General features: G+C 38.9%; 1 protein-coding gene and 1 pseudogene across 2 annotated transcripts in view; both read right to left on the bottom strand.

The window, feature by feature from the left end:
* LOC143620949 (putative alpha,alpha-trehalose-phosphate synthase [UDP-forming] 7) overlaps nucleotides 1–27,983 on the bottom strand; it is a 178,346-nt gene that overhangs the window by 76,495 nt on the left and 73,868 nt on the right. The window lies entirely within an intron of this gene.
* On the bottom strand, nucleotides 10–15,559 carry LOC143620948 (protein STICHEL-like 3; annotated as a pseudogene). Its single transcript, XR_013151424.1, has 7 exons — nucleotides 15,491–15,559; nucleotides 4,427–6,177; nucleotides 3,478–3,697; nucleotides 2,987–3,399; nucleotides 1,599–2,019; nucleotides 1,282–1,345; nucleotides 10–1,021 (listed from the first exon to the last, which is right to left on the bottom strand). The product of XR_013151424.1 is annotated as a protein STICHEL-like 3 (transcript).

Genomic DNA, 27,983 nt, shown 5'->3' with positions numbered 1-27,983 from the left:
TATACAAAAAAATGAGTAACCCCTTAAGATATTTTAGCATATTAGATTAATAAGTAAACACTTACGTTAAATTAACCTGCATCACTAAAAAGGTTTACAAAATGTTAAGTTGTGGGTTACAAATACGGTATAGCAGCTAATCCATATGTCCCTTAACAAAATCCATACGAGCTTGATTATCATTTTATTCGCATCTTAACCTTTGACGTTAAATCACTTGAAGCGTACATCGCATGATCGACATGCAAGTGTGCAAAAGTGGCTAAAACTCACCCAAAAATTTTGGCTATATAACATATAAATCATCATGCATAAATTATAGCATCTAATCAAAGTTTATAAAAATTTACTTTAGAATAAGGGATACCACCAGAAGTTTTAGAAAATATTAAGTTGTTGGTTACAACTTACAAATATGGCATACCAACTCATTTGTACAATCCTAAATTACAAAATATATACCAAAAAATTGTTACCTGTCAACACCATGTTTTTCCTTGTTTCAGTTCAACAAATCTTTTAGTTATATGTTGATCAAAACAAAAGCAGCTTTTTGACACTCATCCAATAACAAAACACAAAGTCTCCATCACATTATTTGGTCCCAAACCACCAAGACAAGTTTGTTCTTGACCGGTCAATCCTATTGGTCATAATAATGGGGCCCACTTTCACCAACAAGAACAAACATAAACACAAGAGATTCATGACTTTATCCAACTAACTGGTTTTTATACATCAAAGAAAAAGGTTACAGTTTCATCAAAGAATACAAATGTTTACAAGGCCTACAAAGAACATTAAAATTAAAAAGCTAGAATAAATATAAGAAATACACATTTGCCTTCTTGAATTTGACTTTTATTTGCCAAAGCTAATCGACCGATGAATTGATGCTTAAAGACAGAAATACTAACGCGTTCTAAATATTTTTTGGCGATCTAGTTGAAATGCACCTTCCACACGACACGAATCTCAGCAAAGCCCGGGGCTTTCTTGGTCTAAATTTTAATCGAGATATCTACATACACAAGTAACGTTATAAATATTAAACGATTCAAGAAATTGTATGCAGATAATATTTTAAAATACATTTTTTCGGGTCATACAACCCAATACACATTCCATTTTTAGTCAAAATAAAGCTTTTTAACCTTTTTAATATTTGACACGACCCGTTTGACCAAACAAAGTAAGCGGGCCAAAATTGTCACTTCTAATAAAAATAAATATTATATGAGAAATCAAAGAATAAGTTAATAATCAAATTTTGCACGTTACCTTGCGACGAGCAACTCTAGATGCCTTCCAGCACAACAAACTTCTTGATCTCGGTTCCATTCTCCTACAAGTGTAACAATAACACATTTGAAATTCATATCTTGACTTTGAAACCCAAAACAAACTACTTTCAGTTTTAAGATTTATTCAAGTAGACTTATTTTTAAATAACAGAAATATGCATAACATTGTAATGTACAATATTAAAACATGTAGAAACTGAACCATGTGGAAACATATAACGTTAATATAATATTAAAAGATTTTGTAACTAACAGTTTGACTTTTAGAGTCAAACAAGAGGGAAAGAAGCTTACATATTCTCTTGTTCAAGTTTCTCAGCAATGGAAACCGCTTTGCGTGTTGACCAACTGTTTCTATGTGATTCTGCTTGCTGAATTACATTTGCAAGCGACACTTTACCTTTGACCAAACTCAAAGATTGACTTTGTTCCCCTAATCTTCTTTGAAACCCGATATCTGAATTGTTATGAGACGTGCTAGCTTCTGCTTTATCATTATTATTGTTATTGTTATTATTATCAGTATGCAATTTTGATTCTTCTACCTCAACGATCTCACTTCTTTTTGCATACAAGTCTTCTTGTGGTTCACTTCTGATCTCGATTGTAACGGGTGATCCGAGAACGTGCTCAAATGCTTTTAAAATGTGGGTTTTGAATTTCTCGGCTTTTGATTTTGTCACGTGTGATGTGAAGTTAAGTTGGACGGTTGGAGCTGCAAAATGAATAAAATTAGTTTTTTTTTTTTGAAAATTATTATGTGATATTGAATAATCATAATTTGATGATAATCAACTTTTTCTTTATAAAGTTATTTAAGCAATTAATTGATAAAACTTTAAGAAAGATAAATTTGTTTTCATGTTTACAATATTAATTGTAACATCTGGTCTCTCATATCCGGGGAAGTAATTAATAATAAACTTTAAGAGAAGTTCGTTTTGAGGTTTAGTTCTAAAGCTCGAGCTTAGCGTGTTTATTAATTTATTTATATACATTTATAATTATATATATAGTGTTTAGATCAAATATAAACAACTTTTAACATGCGAAGCGTACAGATAACTAGAATAATTATTATTACGATACAATGTAACAATTAACACTACAACAAAATGAAGTAGAGGAATTATAATCGTGCTACGTTGAAACTTTTGCGTGATAGCAATTACTCTAGTTCAAGCATAATTACTCTAGTTATTCGTAGGTTTCGCACGTTAACCCCTATTTGTGGCAGATCCCACCCCTATATAACTTATAATTTTTATATATTACGTAATATATTATTTAGTTTCTATATCCTACCTTTATATACATAACTAAAATAATTATTATATAAATATATATTTAATATACTTAAGTTATAGTAAAAGTAGACTTGTTTGGGCTAGCGAGCCAACTCAAGCTCGATAAGTGAAGCCTGGGCTTGGGCTTATTTATTAAACAAACATATTTTTAGGCTCGAATTCGGGCTTGGGCTCGGGCTCGGGCTCGATTAAAAGTATTTACTAATAAAAGATTAAATATGGCATCTATGATTGTATTTATGTGACACACAAAGAGAAGAACTTAAGAGAACAAACAACCGACATTAACAACATATTAATTAACACTCGATTAAGAAAGGTAAAGAAACAAAATTTATGGTAAATAAAACACAAGAAAGTTTGTAAAAGACGTACCGGCACCGAAACTGAGTGATGTCATCTTCCCTTATACAAAAACTCTTTAATACTATTTATCTGAATATTTTCAAGAACCTCTAACCAAATTTCTTCAATTTCCTGCTCATATAATCTTTCTTTCATTTTCCCATCTTTTTTCAAAACATTCCTTTGAATCCCGGTTGACTCACCATGGTCAAAGTTACTTTTGCGGGGCCCGTCTCTTCGTCCACCATTATTCAACCGCATTGGACTACGATGAATGCTAGTATCAACAGAAGATGTAGGCAACACATACTGCTGATCTGGCGCAAGTTGCAACAAAGCAGCGGTCAACCAAGTCAACTTATCATTCGACACTCTAAGTTGTTTTTCGGCTTCAGATAATGTTTTTAACGCTAACCTCAGCTTCTCCATGTCTCCTTTAGACACTGGAAAAATAAAACTATATATTTTAAAAAAGGTCAAAAGGAGTTGACTTTTTAAAAATGTTGAGAAGTCAAACTTACAAGCTTGTTGTCTAAAGAACTTCCTTCTTGACCTTTCTTTCATGAAATTGTAACTGCCTGCAAGAATGTCGGTTATTACGGTTGCAAGTTGTGACATTAAAGCTAACGGCTCGACACCCGATTCCATAATTTCTCTTAAATGTTTAACGGTGTTCACGGTATCCGCTGATAGTGCTAAATCTAGTAGGTCAACTAATTTGTCATCAGATATAAGTCCAACCTGTTTAGTAAAGTGCATGCACAGTAAATTTAGAGATTGAAAAAAGAGAAAAATGTAATAAATTGATTATATATTTGTTAATTGCCGGAAACGGGCTGATTTGGCAGGTTGGGTGACATATCAAAACGGTCGGGTCATTTTCTTTTGTTTCTTGATAATATGGAATATAGTGATATAGAAACTACATCATGATAAAATAATATACCTATTTTGTAATAAATCCACCTGACCTATTTGAAATAAAAGTAAAAAAAAAAAAACAAAATAATGTAAAGCCAAAAATTAAAGTATTATTTAAACATGTTTGACCCATTTCCTTTTTAGTTAAATCCTTTACAATATCCACTTGACCCGTTAGAGAATTTAAAAAAAAAAACAACGAGACACAGCTAAACGGGTCAAAAACGGGCCAAGCTGTCATTTTGTTCCATAAAAATATGAAATGTATTATTGTAAAAACTACATCATGATACAAATAATATAACTATTTTGTAAAAAAGTTACACTTGACCCATTTTGAAATTAAAATAAACATAATATTTCAACATGTTTGGCTCGTTTCCTTTTTGATTAAATCCTTTAGCTTAATCCACTTGACCCGTTAGAAATAAAAAAAATAAAACAAATCGACATATTTACAACTAAACGGGTCAAAATTAGGTGAACAAATTCTATATTTGGCAATTTAGTAATTATAAACTACAAGCAATAAAAGGCGAATAAAAATACCAATTCTTGAACAAGAGGGACGGATATTCTTTGCCCGAGTAAACTCAGCTGCTCGAGTGTCATTTCTGCATCCCGCAGCGACCCGTCCGATCTCGAAGCAATAAGCTTCAATGCATCTTTATCAATTTCAAAATCTTCTTATGATGCAATCCATTGCAAAGTATAAATAATATCTGCATCTTTCAACTTAGGAAAGAAAAACTTTTGACACCGGGATATTATTATATGTGGCAAAACATCGAGACTCGAGTTGACCAACAAAAATACCATACGCCTCGGAGCCCGATCAATAACCTTAGATATTGCGCTCCAACAGTTAGGAGGCAAAGAGTCACAATCATCGATTATGAAAACCCGATATTGTGACGGGATATGAGAAGCAATCATGTGTTCTATAAGTTCCATGATTCTTTTATATCCAAGATTGTGCATCGGACCCACTTCACGAACACTCCGGTTTTTACCCGCGTCATGTGCTATGCAAGAATTGCAATACCCGCATGGTTTCGGGTGGTCCAAAGATTGACAAGTTAAAGCCCGGGCAAATATCCGTGCACACGAGGTCTTCCCGGTCCCGTGGGGCCCGTAAAACACGTAAAGCAGACCGACTTTCTTTTTTGCAATTGCGTTTGAGAGAGCTTGGACTGCAAGATTCTGTCCAACAAGGTCCCGAAATGTTCTCGGGGTGTATTTTTGGGTGAGATTTTGGTGTCGGGTATGGTCACGGGCTCGTTTTTGGTGGCCGGATCGGGCTTCTGAAGCAAGATCCGAGTCAATTCCACTGCTTAATAAATTATCCGCATAAAGTCCCAATTCTCCCGAATAATCATGCACCCATGCACCAGGATTTTCCCGGCTTTCTTGAGAACCGTCCATTAATAACGGGAAGGATTCACTGTTTGTAGATGAAGTAGAGTGATCAGACAAAACGGGTATTTGACCAGAGTCCCGTTGACCACCTCTCTTTGACCTCGAGTCTGATAACCCGCACGACAAACTCTTTCCTGCAATATCAAGAAACGATTTTCCCCGATCGTGAATTCTTGACCAATTAAACGGAATCCCGCACCCGTTTTTCGGCCCCCCGGTGACATTTTGTTGATCACCATAGTCAAAATTCGAACCCATTGACACCTCATTTTTGGGTACTCGAGAAGCCCGTCTTCCATTTTTAAACTTCCGCCTTTTTACCCGGTCAAACCCATGGCCATGCAAGCTTGATTCAACCTCAACACCACCGTGAAAGCGAGTGTTCGATGAAGCTACATTATCACTATCAATCGGGCCATCGGTTATTTGCTGTAAAAGGGTCTTCACATGATCATCTTGCTTACTTTTGCTACTTTTCCGCCCTTTTTGCTTACTTTTGCTATCCGAACTCCCGGGATAGATATCACGGGCCAAATTCGCAGCATCTAACGGAGAATCATCCTTAAAACTCTTCCGGCCCGATTCTTCTTTCTTCACCCTTCTATGAACCGCATCACCCGGGCCCACATTCGACGACGAGTTGCCTGATAAACCAACAGACTGCCTCCCACCACCACCGCCACCGCCAGAAGGAGACTGAAACGGAGGCGGGCTCATGGACGTATCCCTCAAAGACCTTGACCTTTGAAGAACAACAAGGTCCCTAATAAGCGACCTATCGGTGGTTATCGGGCTGTTTTTGTGCATATGGTTTTTCAAATGGATACAGTTGGTTAAATGGATATGGTTTCGAAGATGATCACTAGTATCACCATTAGCATCTTTTAACACCCTGAAGAAACACTAATTGACCTCGGGCAGATTACGGATAATCTGGGGGTTAAATAGATGTTTCCCACGGGGGGTTATGTCCGGCAAAGATGGTTCTTCTGGTGACCTGCAAAACAGACACCGTGAGCTCGTCACTGAGAAGGGGGGGTACCTCCTTGTGACCACCCTCCGGCGTGAGAATCAGACTCGATTGCTCTTGAATATAAGTGTATATTAAGAGATTGCTAGAGAATATAAGATGTGATAAGGTAATGGAATGTGTCCATACCATTCCAAGGTGTTGGAGTATTTATAGCCGAAGGTAGGTTTCCAAGAAGGTACAGCCGGCTGAATAGTATTCCTGTTCTGCCATCTGTGGGCTACGCACATGCCATGCTGGCAGTTGGTGGGTAGGCAGCGGCTGATAGGGACCAGGCCGGCTGTGTACTATTTCTTTTCCACCAACTGCAGGCTATGCACGTGCTACGACAGGTTGGTGAGTAGGCAGCGGCTAATAGTGACAGGGGTTGGTGAGTAGGCAGCGGCTGATAGTGACCAGGCCGGCTGTGTACTATTCCTTTGTCACAGTGAGCTGTCGCTGCTTTGGTCAGACCTTTTGTCCATACCTCGTCAGGTACAGTACAAAAGGTCCTCCAGTAGCGTACAGACTGGCTCATTTGGGCGGGAGTATTCCCGGCTTTGGGCGGGAGTGTTCCCGGCTTGCTCACTCCTTCTTCAGGTGACATTACTGAATTATTTAAGAGTTAAGTGCCTTGTGCGTGTAGCCTTGCTGCGCAGGTAGCCTTCCCTGATGGCTTGTATCCGCAGCTGCGGGAACAGGCGGGGTACTTCACCATTGGGAGGCTTTTCCTACGGGAACAGCTTGCGTACTGCGCGTAAGGACGTCACGTCTCTGAGCATGGTGGGTCCTGCGGATCCAGTTGGTTTCTGCGCAGACGTCCCTCTTCAAGGTGAGTCTTGCGAGTTTAGCCTTTGCGCAGACGTCCTTGTTGAAGGTGAGTCTTGCGGGTTCAACTGCGCAGACGTCCCTCTTTGAGGTGAGTCTTGCGGGTCCAACTGGGCTCTGCTGGGACCTACCTCTTCAAGTCCCCCCAGTCCAATGTTCTTCTCATGAATTGTTAATAAGTGAGGTGAACTTTTGGACTTAAGCAAAGGGTTTTGAAAACGGTTTAGTTTTAAGGTTTTCCATGGGGATTCTTTCCGCGGAAGTCCTAATGTCACGTGCAGAAATTCCCGACTTTTCTGCTTGATCTTTGGGTATGATGCGGGTAGGTCTGTAACCTCCTCGCAAGTCAGGAGCGTTGAGTTCCACTTGTGTAGATTCTCCATGAGGTTTTGGTAGTTTTGAACATAGTGATCAATTATGTTAAAACAACCAATTCCATCTTGGAGCTTCAAACAATCTAGTTCTCGACGTTCCCGCTATGCGGGGATGTTATTCCCGTTTCCGCAAGCATGGCCCAGAAGATCCTTCTTGGTTTCAATTCCCTGCGGAGTGCTAGGTATGTGAAGGGTTTCGCCTTGACACTGTACCCGCACTCGTCTTATAGTTACTTTACTTCCAAGGTATTCCTGGCTTCAATTCCCTGCGGGTGCTAAGTATGTGAAGGGTTTTGCCTTGACACTGTACCCGCACCCGTCTTATAGTTACTTGGTTGCCGAGGTATTCTTGGCTTCAATTCCCTGCAGGTGCTAAGTATGTGAAGGGTTTTGGCTTAACACTGTACTCGCACCTGTCTTATAGTTACTTGGTTGCCAAGGTAAGGGGTATAGTCCCGCTTACTTTTGAATCTTTTTGAATCTTTTTGAAATTCGAAGAGTTGGTGAAAGGATAAGAACAGTCCAAACTGTTGAAACGTCGTCCGACGGTTTCTTCTAACAGTGTCAGGACGTGCAGGAAGTTATGGCGACGTGACAGTATATGGTCATTCCAGACGCTTTTTCAGGCGCGTGGGCGCGAGTTTTCGGGCGCGTGGCCGCGAAGTTTACGGCACGCGTCCTGTCAACAGCTGTTGCCAGCTTGCTTTTTCCACGTGTCATAGTTTCATTGCACCAGCGTTTTCCTCTCTCTTCCGCATTAAATTCATCGCATTCATTGCGATGAGTATATAAAGGGAGGAGAGGTTGCATCTCAACTCACAGTTTCACCTCTCTTCTTCTTCTAAACGATTTCCGGCGAATACTCTAACTTTTCTGTCGAGCATTCTCCTGAAATCGTTCTTGTTTACATTCAAAACATGTCTTCTCATGATCTTGAAGTTACTGCTGAAGATTCGGACGTGTATTCTGAGAACCCGACGTCCACTTCTGATAGGGACGATAAGAGTACTGCTGGCGAGTGCCAGTGTGCTCTTCCCGTCGACCAGTATCAGTACATCGTCAGGAAGTTCATGCTCGAGCCTTTCGAGCCTGAGTTTCCTAAGCCACACCAGACGATGTACGATAACATCAAGGGCAAAATAGGGGTGTATGCTGCATTCTTCATCTATGGGAATCTCAGGTTCCCATTGACGAAGTTTGTGTACCGTGTTTTGGAGAGACACGGTGTACATTTGACGGAGGTACACCCAATGGCGATCGCCAAGATTCGGCATTTTGAATGGGTGTGCCTCATTCTGGGCGTGGAGCCCCATGTTGACCGCCTGATTAACCTTCTATTCCTGGAGGTGCATCCAGGGGTGGTATACCTTGGTCACTCGGATCAAGGGTTTGAAGATCTGCGCTACCGAGCGCAGTCTTCGGTCTTGGAAGCGGGAGTTCTTCTATATCTCCGCTCGCGTCGTCCCCATAGCGATGACGTTCAAAAACGGGAGAGCTCTCCCGAACCTTCACGCCTTCAACTATGAGGAGGCGGAATGGTTCTCCAAGATTTCCCGGGTCTAGTCTCCGGTTTACCGCTTTGCGGAGTCCGGGATGGTGATGCTCGGGATGAGCGGGGTGTGGAAAGATGCTGGGGCGGAGGCGCCACAGATTCCTATTGTCCTCGAATACGGTTTGAACTCTGTCCCTTACGGTATGGTTCATATCTTCTTACTGATTTAGGGTTTTCCCGCTAAACTGTTTTTCTTTTTATTTTCAGAGGGAAACGACCTGCAATCGCTCCTGCATCCGCGGGAAGCTGATGGTCCCGCTCGGATGGGTACCCGTGCTCTTTATGGGAACGAGTTGCCCATCTTGGAGCAAACGGCGGATCGGTTTGTGGAGGTCTACCCGCCAGGCCACGAGATTTTGAGTGCCACGCGGCCAGGTAAGGAACTTTTTAACCCCCGCCCTCTCCATGCTCAAACCTCTGCTGGAGTTCCTCTAATCTTGTCATCTTCTGATGAGGAATCCGCAGATGGTCCTTTCTTAGTGAGGAAGAAGAAGGCTGCTGGCGCGAAGGGCAAGGCGAAGGTTGCCTCTACTGCCGATCCGGTGAATCGGTCTGACTCAGAGACCGAAAGCGAAGAGGTGGCGGGAAACCCTGGTGGTGGTGAGACGACAGTCTCGGAGGTTGAGACAGCTGCCACTGCAGCGCGACTAAGTTCTACGACGGTGACCGGCGTGAAGAGGCCGGCTCCGTCGGGTTCGTCCCCGCCGGTCAGAACCTTCAAGTTGAAGAGAACTCGTAAGTATAAATTAATCTTACCCGCAATTTCTTTCCGCCATTGTTTTTAATATCTTGTCTTCATGCAGGCGTGGATGCTACCGCATTCCAAGGTGATGCGGGGAGGAGCAGCTCTGGACCCATGACGGTAGGTTTGGTCAACCTACCCGAGGCGATGACCCAGGCTGCTGCGCCTGTTTGCAGCATTGGTTCAGTTGCTCATCCTATTGAGGCAACTGTTCCAATTGTGACGTCTCCGCCGGCTGTCAGTGCCATATTCACTGCGTCCTTCACTGAGCCGGCGGTGAGTTTTTCTGTGGGTTTCTCCCCAGCGGCGGCCACGGTTGTGAGTTCACCACCGGTGGTCTCTACCGCGGCGGCTTCAACCGTGCCTCCGGCACCGGCGACTACTTCGCCCCCGGCCGGTTCAGCAGGTATGTTTGGGGCTTCTATCCAATCTCTGCCTTCTTCCCATCTGCCCCTCTTGGATGGATATCCGTTAGGTTCAGGTGATGGGTTCGGCGGCTACCGCCCTGTTGTTGACCCTACATGTGCGTAGGGTTATTTTGGCCTTTTTATATATATTTTTGTTTTTTATCATCTTTTCCTAACTGCTTTTTGTTTTTGCAGTGTCGGATTCGAATGAGGTGTTTGTTCCGCGGTGGAACATCCGCCGGGGAACCACCCTTCGGACGGCTGTGGATTGCGTCGAGTGGGTGCGCCACGCCGCCCCTAGTGGTGCACTGGGAGAAGCTATGTCAAGCTACCAGGAGGGTAGGCTGACAAACGAGCTTCGAATTCTCCTTGCTCGGATGCAGCCGCGCGTCGAGCTGCTTTGTCGTGAAAACGACAAGTTAAAGGCGGCTCGTATCCAAGAAGTAGCTCAGGCGCGGGCTATCCGGGAGGAGAACAGGAGACTCTCCGCCGTTGCTGCGGAGAAGGAGAAGGCCTTCAAGGCCCTCGAGGTTGAAGTTCAGGCCCGTCTCGAGGCCCGTTCCAAGGCTACCCAAGCTGTTAATGAACAGCTTCGGTTGGCTAAGGAAACTGCACAGGAACGCAACTGAGAGGGCCACCAAGGCTGAAGCTGTTGCTGAGCCTTTACGCACTGAGAATGAGGAGCTCAAAGCCAAATTAGAGAGGCTCCAGCAGGCTCATGATACCTTGGCCATGGAAGATGCCAAGAAGCTCCAAGAGATCTTGGACCAGAGGGGGGTGCTTGACCACACTGAGCGTAAGCTAAGGGGCGTCGAAGAGGTTACAGCCAAAGATGTGTTGCTTGCCAACCTTACAAAGAACGAAGCCGAACGCGCCCGTAATGAAGCTCAAGCTGCCCTCTAGGAGGCTCTGGTTACCAAGGAATGGCTTCTACGAGAAGCGTTGTCGCAGGTATGCATAGCTTCATAATATGTTTACGCTTTTCTTTATACTTAGAAAAGGTTTTGATACTTGTATTTTTGTTTTATAAGTTGTGCATCGGGTTTTCACGGACACATCATATGACGATGCCATGAGCGCAGCCCTCAACGCTTCTCATGAGGATGGGGAAAAGGCTGGCTTCCTGCTTGGTCTAGGGTTCGTTGAGAAGGGCATCCCGCCTTCCAACTTCCCTTTATATGATGTGGATTCTGAAGCTGTATATGACCAAGCAGTGAACCAGTATGCCGCCTTCCCGCACCCGGTGGTGGAGAAGGTGAACGAAGTTGCTGCTGCTGATGATGGGCTAACCATTCTCAAGACCTTCCTTGAACTGCCACAGCCAAGTGATGGTGCGGGTACAAGTGGGTTTGGAGGGAGTGGTCCTGAAGCTTGAACCATTAGATCCTTCCTACTGTTAGGATAGGTTTATATCTTTGTATAGATTTATATTCTTGTAGGCGGATAGATACCCGGCCATTCTTGTAACAGTTGAATTTTTATGGAATATAAATCTTTTGTGCGGGTAGGACCGTCACTCTTGCTTTATAAACGTTATACGACTTGCTCATGCATATTATAGTTTAATTTGGCACTTGTTTTGCCGCATAAACAATATATGATTCGCTTGTGCATATTTTAGTTTAACTTAGCAATTTCTTAAGTACTTTGGATAAGTTAACCTATCAACGTGGCAGATAATAGGTTAAAGTTTTGCTTCCTCTTTCGTGATTGTGCGGGTAAGACCGTCACTTGCACTTAGTAGGATGGCTAAACTTTACCTATATCTGACCTGCGTGGAGGTTTTCCTCATTTTTTCCTTGAATAGATTTTCTAAGTGTTCTGAATAAGTTAACCGTTCGACGCGCGGTTGTCAATAGGTTAAAGTTCAATTTCCTCTATCATGATTTGTGCGGTTAGGCCCGGCACTTTCATTTAGTGGGATGACCGAACTTCACCTATGACTGACCTGCGTGAAGGTTTGCCGTTTTTTGTGTTTATGCGGGTTTTGCCGCCTTCCACACGCAACGATTTCTTCACACTTATTTATGCGGTGAAAACCGGCATATCAGTGTTTTGAATAAATTAACCGTTCGACGCGCGGTTGTCAATAGGTTAGTTCGGTGTCCTCTATCATGATTTGTGCGGTTAGGACCGGCACTTTCATTTAGTAGGATGATCAAACTTTACCTATGACTGACCTGCGTGAAGGCTTTCCTTATATTTTCTTTAGAAATTTGTCGTTTTGTGTTTATGCGGGTTTTGCCGCCTTCCACACGCAACGACTTGCTTTCCCACTTATGTATGCGGTGAAGACCGGCATATCAGTGTGGAAAGTTCATTAAGTATAAATGTAAGACCATCAGCGTCAATGTGATAAGGAGAATCATTTCCATTAGAAGTGGCTCTGGGCCTTTTCTTTTACAAGTTTGGAATTGATCTACATGCAGACTGTGTAATTGAGCTCCCTTCCATGTTCTTGGGAGTGTCATCGAGCCTTTCGAGCCGATATGCACTTGGTTCGAAATCTCGTTGTTTACGCAGTATGTAGTCTCCGACATTGAAGCTGCAGTTTTATTCGTGTTTTCCCCAACTGGGGTTCTACACGCATTAGCCTGCTCAGCGTTCATTACGCCACGAGGTGCGTCAGCGTCCCATCTCTGACAAATGCTTCGACGATGTCCTTCAAGTCTACGCATTCCTCGGTGTTGTGGCCTCTTGTCCTGTGGAAATCACAGAATTTGCTCTGATCAGCGTTGTGACGCTCTCGGATTATTGGAGCCTTTGGCCATGGGAGCCTCTCGGTGTCGAATATCTCGGTGACGCTTTTGGTGAGTGGCGTCCATCTGGAGTTCCGGTTCGACGACTGCATGTTATCCTTTCCGCCTAACCGAGGGTGCGAGCCGGATGAGGTGTCAAAGTTTACCCTTGACTGCCAAATGCCTAGCTTCCTCTTTTTGTTTAGTCGGGCGGTAAGGACATTGTTTTCTCTTGTTTTCTGGGTGTAGAGGTTTGTGCTCTGGGGAAGATCTCTACCCAGTTGCTTTTCCGTTTCCGCGAAGCGTTTAGCTGCTGTCATGATGACATCCCATGTGGATGGCATGCCATCTTTACCCGTTAAGGTGCGGATGAGCTCTGGTTCTTTTGCGCCCTGGATGAAAGCAGCGCGAACAAGATCTTCGCTAATACTACCCAGACTTAGCTTCTTTGAGTTGAAGCGAGTGATGAAGTCTAGCAAAGATTCATCTTCCTCTCGAATACAATTGAGGATTGTCCATTGCTCTTCGGTATACTTTCTTTGTTGGCTGAAGTGTTGCTAAACTTCTGTTGGAAGTCTGCCCAATCATAGATGTGGTGGACCGGTAGACGGTCAAACCACGCTCTAGCCGCTCCAATTAGCGTCATCTGGAACATATAACACCACGTGGGTTCCGTCCAATTGCTGACGGTTGCCCCCGCTATGAATCTGTTCAAATGATCGTCTGGGTCGGATATACCATCATAAGTGCCGATGTTGGGCATCTGCTTGGCACTCTTCGGGGCGATTGCTTCCGCAATGTCCCTTGCAAACTTGGACGTTCCCGCATTTGCAACAGTTGGTCTAAAAGCTTTGGAGAAGTCACGTGGGTTTCTACCCGCGTTTTTTGGTTTGAAAGTTTCTCCAAAATTCCTTCTCGGTTGGAAGTCCGTGTCCTTACGCTTCCCTTTCGCCCTATGGCGAGGGTTTACGTCGGTGTCGGATTCCTCCCGATCATCGTCCGAGTACTCGCACTCACTGCTCATGTTGAGCTGTTGTCGAGTACTTCCGAATTCTTCAGCCTGTTGAAGTGAACGCAAGCGTTCATCCAACTCAGCTTGGAATTCCTTCTGACGTGCTTCCGCCCACGCTTTAACTTGTTCAAGTGTTTGGCGGGGAGCCTCGTCTGTTGTCTTTCCACCTGGGTATCAATGAATCCCAGGGGATGATTGTTTACTGCACTTGCCCCGGCTCGAGTGACCGGGGTAGTGTTCGTAAAATTTACTGCACTTGCCCCGGCTTGGGTAACCGGGGTAGTGTTCGTAAAACGTGTGTATTCGCCGGTGTTCCCCCCAGTAGCTGGGGTTATGGTTACCGGGGTTTCTTGGTTACTCCCTGGCCTGGGGACTGGAGTAACGTTAACCATCTTTCCAGAAGTTTTGAAAAAACTGAAAAAGAATAAGTTCTAGCTTTATGCACGGATGGCGCCAATGAAGAAACACTAATTGACCCCGGGCAGATTACGGATAATCTGGGGGTTAAATAGATGTTTCCCACGGGGGGTTATGTCCGGCAAAGATGGTTCTTCTGGTGACCTGCAAAACAGACACCGTGAGCTCGTCACTGAAAAGGGGGGGTACCTCCTTGTGACCACCCTCCGGCGTGAGAATCAGACTCGATTGCTCTTGAATATAAGTGTATATTAAGAGATTGCTAGAGAATATAAGATGTGATAAGGTAATGGAATGTGTCCATACCATTCCAAGGTGTTGGAGTATTTATAGCCGAAGGTAGGTTTCCAAGAAGGTACAGCCGGCTGAATAGTATTCCTGTTCTGCCAACTGTGGGCTACGCACATGCCATGCTGGCAGTTGGTGGGTAGGCAGCGGCTGATAGGGACCAGGCCGGCTGTGTACTATTCCTTTTCCACCAACTGCAGGCTATGCACGTGCTACGACAGGTTGGTGAGTAGGCAGCGGCTAATAGTGACAGGGGTTGGTGAGTAGGCAGCGGCTGATAGTGACCAGGCCGGCTGTGTACTATTCCTTTGTCACAGTGAGCTGTCGCTGCTTTGGTCAGACCTTTTGTCCATACCTCGTCAGGTACAGTACAAAAGGTCCTCCAGTAGCGTACAGACTGGCTCATTTGGGCGGGAGTATTCCTGGCTTTGGGCGGGAGTGTTCCCGGCTTGCTCACTCCTTCTTCAGGTGACATTACTGAATTATTTAAGAGTTAAGTGCCTTGTGCGTGTAGCCTTGCTGCGCAGGTAGCCTTCCCTGATGGCTTGTATCCGCAGCTGCGGGAACAGGCGGGGTACTTCACCATTGGGAGGCTTTTCCTGCGGGAACAGCTTGCGTACTGCGCGTAAGGATGTCACGTCTCTGAGCATGGTGGGTCCTGCGGATCCAGTTGGTTTCTGCGCAGACGTCCCTCTTCAAGGTGAGTCTTGCGAGTTTAGCCTTTGCGCAGACGTCCTTGTTGAAGGTGAGTCTTGCGGGTTCAACTGCGCAGACGTCCCTCTTTGAGGTGAGTCTTGCGGGTCCAACTGGGCTCTGCTAGAACCTACCTCTTCACACCCGATCACGAACAACTCGGGTCATGATCCGGTTCTGCAAGATACCACAAAATATTAATAACACACCATTTTCTTTCTCAAAAAATCTTGCAATGCAAGTTAATAATAATTAATGCCCCCAAAATAAATCCCTTTTAGTAAAATTATTAAACCCTTATAAACAAAAAAAAAAACAAATTAAATAATTCACATTATAGCAACAATGAATATGCAAAATACAAGATTCAAGATTCTAAACAAACCCAATTGAATAACCCTAAAAGGACCAAAATTTAAGTGAACCCAGATGATAAAAATTAATATTAACAACAACCCATATGAAGAAACGGTTAAAAACACAATCTTTAAAGGTTTCAACAGCCACCCACTTGGGAAAAAAAATGAATGAACAGTTAAATCTGTGAATAAATTGAATTGGGTATTGCTTTAAAGTATAAAATTGCACCTGAATCAGAGGCAAAGTTGCAAGGCACCTGTTATCATCATTAAATCTTGGATCTTTTGCATAAAAATCACGAGTGACGGTGGGTTTTAATGAGAGTTCGTTAGTAACAGAGTGAGTGGTGGTCTAGAGAGAGAAAGTAGAGAGATTGCAGTGGTGATGTAATAGTGATGACGCTGACAATGGTGTCTGGGAACTTGACACTTCGCTAAGGCTGAGGGGTGTGGGGGGCTCTAATGGGGGCTCCAGTGGGGGCTCCAATCAATAATATTATGACGTGTGGCAGAGAGAGAAACTGGATAAGGGGGGTGTTGGAGCCCCTGGCCCTGGTATGGGGGGCTTTAATGGGGGCTTTAATGGGGTATAATTATATAGGAAAAATATTTTTTTTTTGGGTTTGGTCGGCTCCCAACGGTCAAAAAACCATCAAATCCCGTGCTTTTCTCTCTCTTCTCCCGCTAACCAGCTTGCGCCTGCATGTTTTTCCGCGCTAGCGCCCCGATTAGCGCCCCGGTGGTGTGGTGTTAGCGCCTGGGGGCGCGAGCGGAGGGGCTCTAGCGCCACCGTTGAAGCCCCACACCCCTCAGCCTAATAATAAACTAGAGATGTGTGTGTGTGTATGTTTGAGTGAAACAATTATTTGAAATCTAGTAAAAGTTTGTGTGTTTGAATCTTAATAACTCAAACCATCTACTTCACTACCCCTGTTGAATTGATATAATAATTACTAATTAATAAATATATATATATATATATAATTTAACGTATTTAGGAAAAAAATTTACAGGGGTCGAAAAACTTTTTATATGCTGTTACTATACATTTATAGGGGTTAGTCAGGATTAATACTGTATAATAATATAGAAGACAATTTTCACAAGGGACGGTTGACCCTTGTACCATAAAGGTAGTTCCGCCCTTGTTAATGTTTGTATAAGATGGTCGGTTGTAGTGTATATGCTTGTATAGGACATGCAACATCTAGGTATATATTTGTATAGAGATATAGTCGTTTGAAAAGGTTATAAACTCGTATATCGTATGATTTATGCACCCACAATGCAAGAACACTTACGCTGCTTGTGATGATATGGAGTGTTATCTTAATTGTTAAAAGTAGGTTACATGTGAAATGAGGGGTACGGTAGTGTTTGGGGTAAAAATGTATCTGTGCAAAAAGTTAATGTAGTGTGTTGCTTAAGAACGACTTGTAGTGTTGCGGATAATCTAACATATCTTATGCTAAAGTACTTTTATTTTTTATGTTGAATATTTAATAATTGAATATTTATATGAAGGCGTAAAATAAGAAAAATATTAATTGAAATAAAAGTTTAGAAATTAGTGTGATAAATGATGTTATACTAACTTTACCATACCAAATTTGATGCAAAATGGCCAAGCATATAATGTTTGCACCAATATGGATGATCTAGTAAGCCCACCGATTTAAAATAATCATTGAATTTGACACCTTTTATTTTGCAAGGTACCATTAATCCTATATAACTACCCAAATCTTGAAACCCCTCTAAATTCAAATTTTCGTCTTTGACTTCTTGTACAGACGGGGCCATGGGTGTTTTTTTTTTCCTTTTGTGTTATTTTTCCTTCTACTTTTATCATGATTTTGCAGTAACATTTTTTTATATTTTCCTAAGAGTTTTAGTTTAAGAAATATGATATGGTTATGTTAACAAATTATCTTACGGTTACGTAGAATAAACTATTTAGATCGGCTTTAACCTTTTTTTTATTATTATATTTGTATTTAGAAAATTGACCCAAACTAATAACTCGATCTTCAATTTTTTAATTAAAAATTACATATTGATTAGCACATCACTAGCAACTCAAATTATAAATTAAATAGGCATAAGGGTTCTTTACATTATAGAAGTCCAAGATATCTCAAATATAAAATTGTTATATATGAAATTTAAAGTTTTAGAAAAATAACGGTAAATGGTCATTTATTAAATTGTTATTAATGAATATGAGTATATATGACACTTTAAATATTTTGTAAGGGTATATATGATATTTTAATTATTTTATAATAACATAATGATATTTTAAGTTTTTTTTATGTATATATGATATTTCTAGTGTTTATAAGGGTATATATGAAATAAATCATATAAAGGAATTTGTTTTTAATAAAGATCAAAAGTTAGTCAAATTTCGTGATAAAGTAGGAATTTTGTGAAAATTTAGTCGCTCTTAAGAAGGAGGGCGGGGATGGTAGCGGGTACCTTGGCTCGGGTAGTGTGGGTATCACAAACACAACATTTCTACTAAGTGGATTCAGATAAATCTTGAGTGGGTACTGGGTAGGGAGGTGGTTCAAGGCCGAGTCAAAATCAAAACCCATCGCAACAAATGTTTAGTCAACAACCACAAGGCTACCGATTCTAACCACCTATGTTTCAATTCCAAACACAAATATTTTCAAGGCTTACAGTGATCGTACCCTGAAAATACCACTTCCTTTTGAAGGATCAAATGGTCTTCGATGCGTTTGTAAAGAGAAGCCCGACTTATAAGTACCGTGACTTTTAGATTTTTTTTAAAGTTCGTATGCTTGTGTTTCTTTTTTTTAGTTTAAATTAAGTAATTTTTATTTTTAATTAAATTTTTTAGATTTATTTATTTGTGTTTAATTTCATTGGTAATTTTTAATGAAAATTCTTTATGATGATTAAAATAAGTGGCGTCACCACTTAGATTTAGAATAGTTTAGGGTAAAACTAATGTGACAGTGAAGAAATGGTTGGATTTTAGGGTAGTTTTTACTTTGAAAGGGCGCCTCCTCCCCCTAATTTTAGTGTGAGAGATATAATCATTTTCATAAAATGGATGTTGTAATTATCAGTGATTAGTATGTATGTAAAATATAAATGTGATGAAAAGAATAATTTACAAAATGGTATGTTGTAATATTTATTAGTGATTAGTTTCCTTATCCTTGTTACTTGTGGAGGTAGTCTTATTAGCTAGATGGATGTTCCAAAAGACTTACATCTTATTCACTAAAAACATATACCTCTAAATAATGCATTTGTATGGTATGATAAGCAGTAAGTGTGTTTTGGACATAAGCAACCTACAATCATATGTTGTACAAGGAATAATATAAAATCATATTAGTTACCTTCAGAACATGTACATGAACATGACTCTTCCTTTTGCAGAGACATCGTGCCATTGGCAACTTACAATGCATATCCGTTTGGACCGTTTCTATTTGACTACAAGTCATTTCCCGTTTTTTAAACCGGATTCAACGTATTAAAAATGATTGGAATTGCTTTGGTTGAAGATTGTAATGTACTAATGTGAATGGTTCGATGAGTTGGCATGGATGGATGGTGTTAGATGTACATGTTAGTGTATCAAGAACAAAACCATGTGCATGTAGTTAGAGAATGCAACAATACACAAAGAGTTAAAAACAAGAAAATGAAATATGCTACATGGAAAAAAAAAGCAGTATGATTTTAAAATGGTGTCTAAATGGCTTGTTGTTTGAAAACGAAGTTAATAAACCTAACATTTGACTATAATACCAAAAAAAAAGGAACTAATATTAAATATTAAAAATGTTGATTTCATCATGTTTTTTTTATTTACTTTATATTTCTTTAGCCTAAAGAATAAAGATCATACCCAACTAAGAAATTGCCCATGTAAAGTGAACATTATTAAACTTTACCGTGTAAGCAAAACAAAATAATGCTAGCTTTTTTTAACATATTCATCAAAATATGATGATTTTCGTTTGTTGGACCGGATCTATAAAAACAATATAGGAAATTGTTGATCTGGATCCATAAAAACAATGTAGGAAATTTGGGTTTCAGCACAAAATCAAGGTAAACATCAAATGCGCCGGCAGTGATATAGAACGTGTGTTAGTATGAAAAGAAAATGTTAACTCGTGTGAGTATTTGATGAACCATGTCATAATCTAACACAACCGCTCCACATCAAGGCCGGTTATGAGGCAGGACCAGATGGCTGACCGTTCCCGGCCCGCGACACCTCGATAGGCCCGAGTTTTTATTAATAAAAACTATATAGATTTTTTGAAAAAAAAAATGCATTCTTAATGGTTAAACTCAATTACTCAACTAATTTATATATGACCTAACTTTTTTCACCGTCGGCAAAAAAAATTTTCACGATTCTCGAAGACGACCCTACTGACATGACTATTCATGTGATGACAAACTCTCGTTGCTATAATAAAAGGCTTAATTAGTTAACAATAGTTGAATTATATCTATTTTTTCATTCTACAAATACTCTACTTTGAAGGTACAAAAGATAGCAATGTAAAAGAATACATGATTTTTAGGCTTACTTAAACCAACATTTTTTCTTTTACAGAGAAAGCACCAACTCATGGTATTATCATAATAACCATGCCATTGATTGCCACAAGCTTCTAGCATGGTAAGTCATACAGGGCACTCCTAGTTATTGTATTAAATGCTAGTGAACTGTATATGCCAATGTCTAATCTATCTATATAAAAGAATGTTTCTCAATGAAAAGATGGTTTGCATATGAATTATCTTAAACTCTCACTAGTGATGAATCCATTTACTTATGTTGACGCAAGAGATAGGTCTTGTGGCACAAACATTAGAAATGTTATTTTGTTACATATCTAAAGTCGAACATTAGCACAAGAGAAGTTATGGATTATGGACCATAACAAAACCACTTTGCAAGGGCGCGAGAAGATCACAATATAAAAATATATATTTTTAACATTTATCTTAACTATTCTATCGATAACAATTTAGAAATCAAGTACAACTATACTACACACCCTTATTTCTCACAATTTAGAAAACACCATAAGCCCTTATTAGTTATACAAGGGTATTTATTTATACGGTGATAAATTAGAAATTTATGGAGTTGGTAATTTAAAAAAGAAAAAGAAAAAAATCACACCATGGCACGTGCCTAAATGCCTACATAAACACATCTTCACTAGATTAATGATTTCCAAAATTACCAAATTCTCCCTTGATATAGCACGTACAAATATGACCAATTAACTTCTTTAATGCACGTGACAGTTATCTAGAGATTTGTAACTTTATAGAAAGAATTAAAATATTAATATGTGCTCACAATGTAATATCTTTCTTGCCAATTTTCATGCGTAGCCGCAAGTTAAGTGAACTACACAAAAAGCTAAAGCCTTTGCTCTCGACACTCGATACATGTACTACGTGAGTGAGAGATTAAAAAGGGTAATATCATAATACTAATATGAGCTTTGTTCAAGAACCTAAGTGATTGTTCCTTTGGAACTAGACAATGTCAGTCTTTTTCAATGTAAATGAATCATATCTCCATATATACAACCAAATCATTTCGGTTAAACGAGTATCTAGTCTTGTATTTATATTTACACAATGCAATTCTATATATATGAATAATACAAGTTCGATCTTTAGAATGTCTAATGTGTTTAATACAAAACCAATAACATGCTAAAAACAACAAGTACTGCATTAAGTGTACATAACATATATCTCTCGCCCTTGTTCGTTTTCATGCATGTTGATGCTGCCGTTATGATCTAAGATTCGTTACTATTGTGTGCCATCAAGAAGTTTTCCTAATGTTGATGTATTTATGGGTTTCTTTTTCCCTTTCTATATTAAACTATATATTAATTTAGAGATTTAACACCACTCATAAATTTACTATTCAATTTTAATACTTTTGATTGGCCGTTTCTCATCATAGTGTCCCCACTTCTGTTATTATTTTCTCCTTTCTTATTTGATTATTTTGATTTACGACATAATACTATTTCTTTTTTCCTTACAAAAGGGCTCCCTATATGAGAATTTTAACTAATACTAAATATACATTTCTATATTAATATACATTTTCTTTTTATAAAACTTCACCGAACCACCTAGAGTATCATAAGAGCTTTTTTGTTTTATTTTTCATGTGTGAGTTAGCAGGTTCAGCGTGTATGCGTTGTTTAATGTTTTCACATATGTTTTTGAAACAGTTTAATGATTCCGTCACGACGTACATGTCATAAATACTAATTGTGTTTTATACCAAATATCATTGTTTTTTACTATAGTTGAGCATCTAATTTCCACCCGCTGGACAACATGGAAAATTAAATAAAATATATTAGTTAAGAGTTTATTTAATTTAAAGCTATATTTACTATTATTACAAAATATGACTTGATTATGACTTTATTTATAGTTACAGCCAGTGCAGTTTTTTTTTATCATAGTTGATTAATAATATATTATATAATTTAGATATTTGATTAGTATGTGATAACTTATTAAGGGTTTTCTGAACATGTGGAAAGTATTGTATATAAATTGTTATCAATGATCCGTAGTTCAAGCAGTTGAGGTGAGACACAAAAATATTTCATTAGTAGATAACACTTTCAACTTTTGATTTGTCACCCACCACTCCCAACTTTCACCCTATTTTCCTGTATCACTCCCCGTCTAAATGAACACTAACCTCGTTAATATTTTGGACTAAAAACGTCATTCAAATTAGTTGAGGGGGTAAAACAGAAATTTTATTTTTAACACACAACCTCCATTTTCAGCGACCTCGTTTTTCAGCGACCTCATTTTTTCTGGAGAATTTGACTTTTCCGATTATCTCGTCTTTCAGAACACCATATCCATCATTTCACCGAGCTTCACATATGAATTTGAGTTTTCCGGCGAGTTGCAGGTTTCCGGCGAACACCATATCCATCATTTCACCGCCCACCGCCCCCCGCCACCACCAGTGTGTCACCCACCCACATTCCGGGATCGCCTGCGTGCCGGAAAATCGAGTTGCAGGTTTCCGGCAAGCACCATCTTCATCATATCTCCACCGGTGCACAATCTTCATGATCTCTATCACCTTTTTACACCTCTGAACCATCTCCATTTTCTGAAAGACGAGATAGTCGGAAAAATTAAATTCGCCGGAAAAAAAGAGGTTGCCGGAAAAATGAGGTCACTGGAAATGGAGGTTGTGTGTCAAAAATAAAATTTCTGTTTTACACTTTTACTCCCTCAACTAATTTGAATGACAATTTTAGTCCAAAACATTAACGAGGTTAGTGTTCATTTAGACGGGGAATGGTACATGAAAATAGGGTGAAAGTTGGGAGTGGTGGATGAAAAATCGAAAGTTGGGAGTTTTATCTACCAATGAGAGAAAATTTGGAGTATTAAAAACCAATATCCCATTTAAAAATGGAAAGTTTCTGATATAAGTCTCACCATTTACAAAATATAGAGGGTTTCAGGTTGGGTAAATGGTTTTCTCACATAGTGAGTTTCTTCCTGAGAATGAAATAAAAATAATCAGGTGAATCAGTATTTCGTTAATGATCCAAATTATCGTTAAAAATATTTTTCTATTTAAAAATGGCATAGATTTTCCATGAGTAAAAAGTATACTTCATTGGTAGAATACACAAACAGCTTTCAAGTCAGAAAAAGTTACGGCTGTTAATATTATAATTTTTACAAGCAAGTAGAATCAAATTTTGGTCAAAAGTTGCTTACTAAACATAACTTTTGTTGACAAAGTTTCATTAGTTTATAAAATATTTTAGTAATTTTATAGGGAATAGGATCTTTCCTGCATCAAAGGTCAGAAAAATATACATCTTATAGCCCACAACCTTAAAAAGAAAAAAAGGTGTATAGTTACACTTGATTGTGTTATATATACTTGGAAAATCCGATGAATGAGTTCAAGTGAAGGTCTTGTTTAGTGGTCCGGTAGTATGTAGATTGTAGGCTATGATTATGAGAGGGTTGTTCTAACTCTCACGGGGGCAAACCACTTGTCATTAGTTATATCATCACGAAAGCGGAAGGTCAAAGAGGTCATCACGTTACCATGCTCGTCATCATATCCTCACAAGCCAACGACTTTTCTTTCTTTCTTTCTTTCCTTCCTCACGGGCAGCACGAATTTCTTCTCTTCCCCCCTTTCACTGTTGTGACCTTCCCCTCTCATGGACCATCAGTGTCTATGGATTGCACAATGTTTATGCATTCCACGTTTCTAGTTTGCGGAAATACACGGCCCATTACCTTTTAACGTAAAAAGGGCGTAGTCTTGCCTACAAGTGGAATTCGAGGTCCATTATCAACCAACAGAAATATCTCAATTTTGCAAGAGAAGACTTTCCCAAGTTTCACAACATTCAAATCTTTCTAAAATTAGTTTGGCACGTTTTCTTGTCCTACGTAAGTAGTTTTACATTTAAATAAGTGAATAATCAAGTCAAGACCCAAGACACAATCGATGTTGTTCAAATGTGAACGACTCTTTTCTATTAAAAGAAAACTAAAAGAAGATACATAATAAAAACAATAAACCATATCAAGTTTTTTTTATATGCAAACTACTTATGGAACAAGTAACCTAGAATTAGGATGAAAAAATAACCTCACTCTAAAACAAATCAGATTAAAAAAAATAAATAAGCTTATTTTAGAATAGATACTTTGGTCATCAAGAAATTAAGTTTGATCTCTTCTAAACCACCCTTTAAGATACCACCCTTTAGCCAAGTAAATAAGTGTTGCTCGAATAATAATTAGGCCCTTATATAATATATTAGTTTCATGTTTCCCCTATATAAAGGGCTATGTTGTAATCGTTTTAAATTTCAAAACCATTTTTTCTTTGATAATTCTCTCTCTTTTATTAGTGTATTGCTTCCGCTCAGCATTACAAGGCAATGTGTCAAAACAAACTAAATGAATATATTAATAAACATAAACGATCATAAAAGAACTGACATAAACAAACGTAAATGAATGAACATTCATGAATTGAACAATATATGTGTTCATGCTCGCTTATTTAACAACATGAACAAAAATTCTTGTTCATTTTGATTTGTTTACTAAATAAATGCACATAAACGGATCTAGGCACAATAGCCCAAACCACGTACATGTATAAATGCCTCTTTTTCACATAGTGACCAAACCAAAACTTCTTATTTAGAGAGTCATCACAAAGTTCTCTTCTTTTTCGACTATAATAAGGGGTAGACCCATGTTCTTTGAAGAAATCTGACTATTATATATGAAAATTTTACAAATTCTGGCAATAAGACGATCAATGGACCCTCTTGACCATCTCTTAGTTCCGCCTCTCTAGTTTCCTCGTAAGAGGGTAGTCCCCTTCACTTTCTTGCATGCCACTCACTCTCAATATCACTCTTGTACATACATTTTTACTCTCAAGTTGAATCTCGTAACATAAAGAAGTCCCATTTTTCCTATGAGTCTATGACAATGCTAACGGTGCGTTAAATGTGTAAATACATATTCGTCAACACAATACACTCAAAAATGTAACCGAACGATTGTCTTGAAATTTTATTTAGTCTTATTAATTTATAACCCCTATAATATAAGTTTTCAACTCTTTACATAATGCCTAAAAACTGCCAAACACCATGTCAACATCTACAATTTCTCAACATATCTACAAGACTACAAGTACAACTATGCTTTTTCAAATAATAAAACAATAAATTCCTAGTTAAACGGTAAAAAAGTTAAAAATTATATGTTTATTATATTTGAAGTAAGATTTGTATTTTATTTTACCACACATGGTTCTGACATGCAAAACCCAAAAACGTTTTAAAAAAATTCTGATTCCCCAACATATAATACGCATCCAAAAATATAAAACTAAAATATTTCCCAACCCCAGTACTCTCTTTAACTTTACTTCTTTGTATTTATGGATACACCTATCAATTTTGTAAAAGTTAAATTTTACATACATTTAAATGGTAACTAACATTTTTGGTCAAACATTATAAATTATGCTACATTAATCTGTTCGAATCCAATTTTTTGACCATATAAATTTTTGTTCACCTAACAATGTACTTCCCTGCTTCAGCTTTACTAGAAGAATTATTTGTTGTTTAGTATTAATTCAATTTCAACTATATTCTAAAAGTTACCAAATTACCATTTTCAATAGTGTTCTTTTTTACTTATGGGCGGTGGCGGATCCGGCCCTTTAGGGCAGGGTACCTAGGTCTTCGTAAACCCATAAAAGGTAACGATTCCTATATTTTTATAAGATATTACACCGCAACCTATATATATTACAGAATTTGATCTCTCAACCTTTTGATTGTGTGGCACACGGCCACACGACACACCACTTTACCATCAGGGTCTTTCAAAGGGACAAACCTTGTATTTCCGATAGGCTATTTGTTTACATTGTTTAACATGTTCTTGTTTAACTTGTTTATATCTAACTCATGACCCTACTCAAGTTATACATACGAACTTTATTTTTATTTATTTTTCTCTCACATTTTTTAATTCTAGAAGCTTTTACCAAATACCATTCATAATTCAAGTTATCAAAAAAACATTTCATTTTACACAATTATAGCTTTTTCTTATAAATATATTGTTTGTTAATTAATTTTCATAACCTACTTACTAATCATTTCATATTATTCGCAGTCTTAATCGATCCGTTTTAGCCTAATCAATTTTTGCCTCGATATCAAAAATTTCAAGATCATCAAGTTGTGATGAGGGTCCTCATATACTCAAAAAGAATCTAGGCTATGCCCCCCTCACGTTCGACTCAATGGTTTCAAAGGTGAGTCGATGATGAAATTATTATTAATTAATTAATATATGGATATAGGGGTTGAAAATATTTGCACGTTAGAATAGTGTTGTTTGAATAAATGCACATGGCATCCACATGTGTACAACGACTACCATTCTTTTAATATTTTCTGCTTCCCCAACTTTAAATTCAACTTTTACCTCAACGCCAAGGGTATCTAGATACTTGCACTATCTTGTAAAAAGGATTATATTTTGAAAGTTAAATGTGGACCGGATTTTAGTATAAAGATTTTATGGGTGTTTAGGGCTTCGACTCACCGGCGGGTTGGGACTTGGGTGAATGGGTCAATGGGATCCATTTGTTCGATGGTTTAACGATTAAGAACGACTGTTTTATTAAGTTATTAGGTTGTGTTATAATTTTAAATACAAAGGATGACAATGAAACAAGTTTGAGATGGATAGTGATATTTCAATCCAATCCCTTATTGTGAAATTGTGTCTCATATCATGTCTAATATCATTCGATTAACAATTGCTAATTAACTGCCGGGTATAGTTGTTATAGGCTACAACTTACATGTTTGGATTCCCAAGTACACTTCTTGTTATTCAAAATTTCAAATAATACTATTAATCAAGAAAATTAGAGATATAAAAACTGAACAAGTTAGTGGATTAGTAGACTTAGTAGACTACTCTCTTACCCGGAGACAAAAGAAAATAAAACAAAAGGACAACATTTACTGGTATGATTCGAAAAAACGAGTATGCATTTAGCGGGTAATTAAATCATGCATCACTTATTAACCCATCTCATGCCCGCAAAAGTTATTAAAACTAATTACATACCATGTCTGATACCATAATACTCGTCCCGTACCGAATACCTTATATTGCATGTTTCGAGAGTCTTTATTTGTCATGTTTAATAATTATGTATTCCAAAAATTGAAAAGTAGCTATGAATAAAAATGGTGACGGTTTCAAGTTTCAAACTAGACTAAAGCATTAGATTATTAAACTGTGAAAACTGAACCGTTTGAATCTTAATCCATCAAACGATTTTTAAACACCTCTACACGCGGCCTCAACATGTCAATCGCTACCTCCATACCACCTATCATGGCCACTGGCTATAAAAATAAAAATAAAAAAAAAAAAAAAACAATGTAACAATGGACCTATTATGACTCTCAGCCAATGATTCTTTAAACCTGTTTGAACTGGACCTCACTCAAGTCCAAAACCCATCCAGACCCATTATGCACCCAAACCTCTCATTTTAATTAGAGAATATTTTCGAATTTATAAGATATGTTTTCGTGGATGGCACTCAACTCTACGATGTGCCGAGAATATTTAAATATACTCG

Source organism: Bidens hawaiensis, unplaced genomic scaffold (assembly GCF_021521415.1).
Source record: "Bidens hawaiensis isolate Kalapana, Puna unplaced genomic scaffold, B.hawaiensis_p1.1 tig00002735_1, whole genome shotgun sequence".
NCBI classification, from domain to species: domain Eukaryota; kingdom Viridiplantae; phylum Streptophyta; class Magnoliopsida; order Asterales; family Asteraceae; genus Bidens; species Bidens hawaiensis.
Note: the sequence above shows the minus strand (reverse complement) of the source record. Positions and strands in the feature narration are given on the sequence as shown.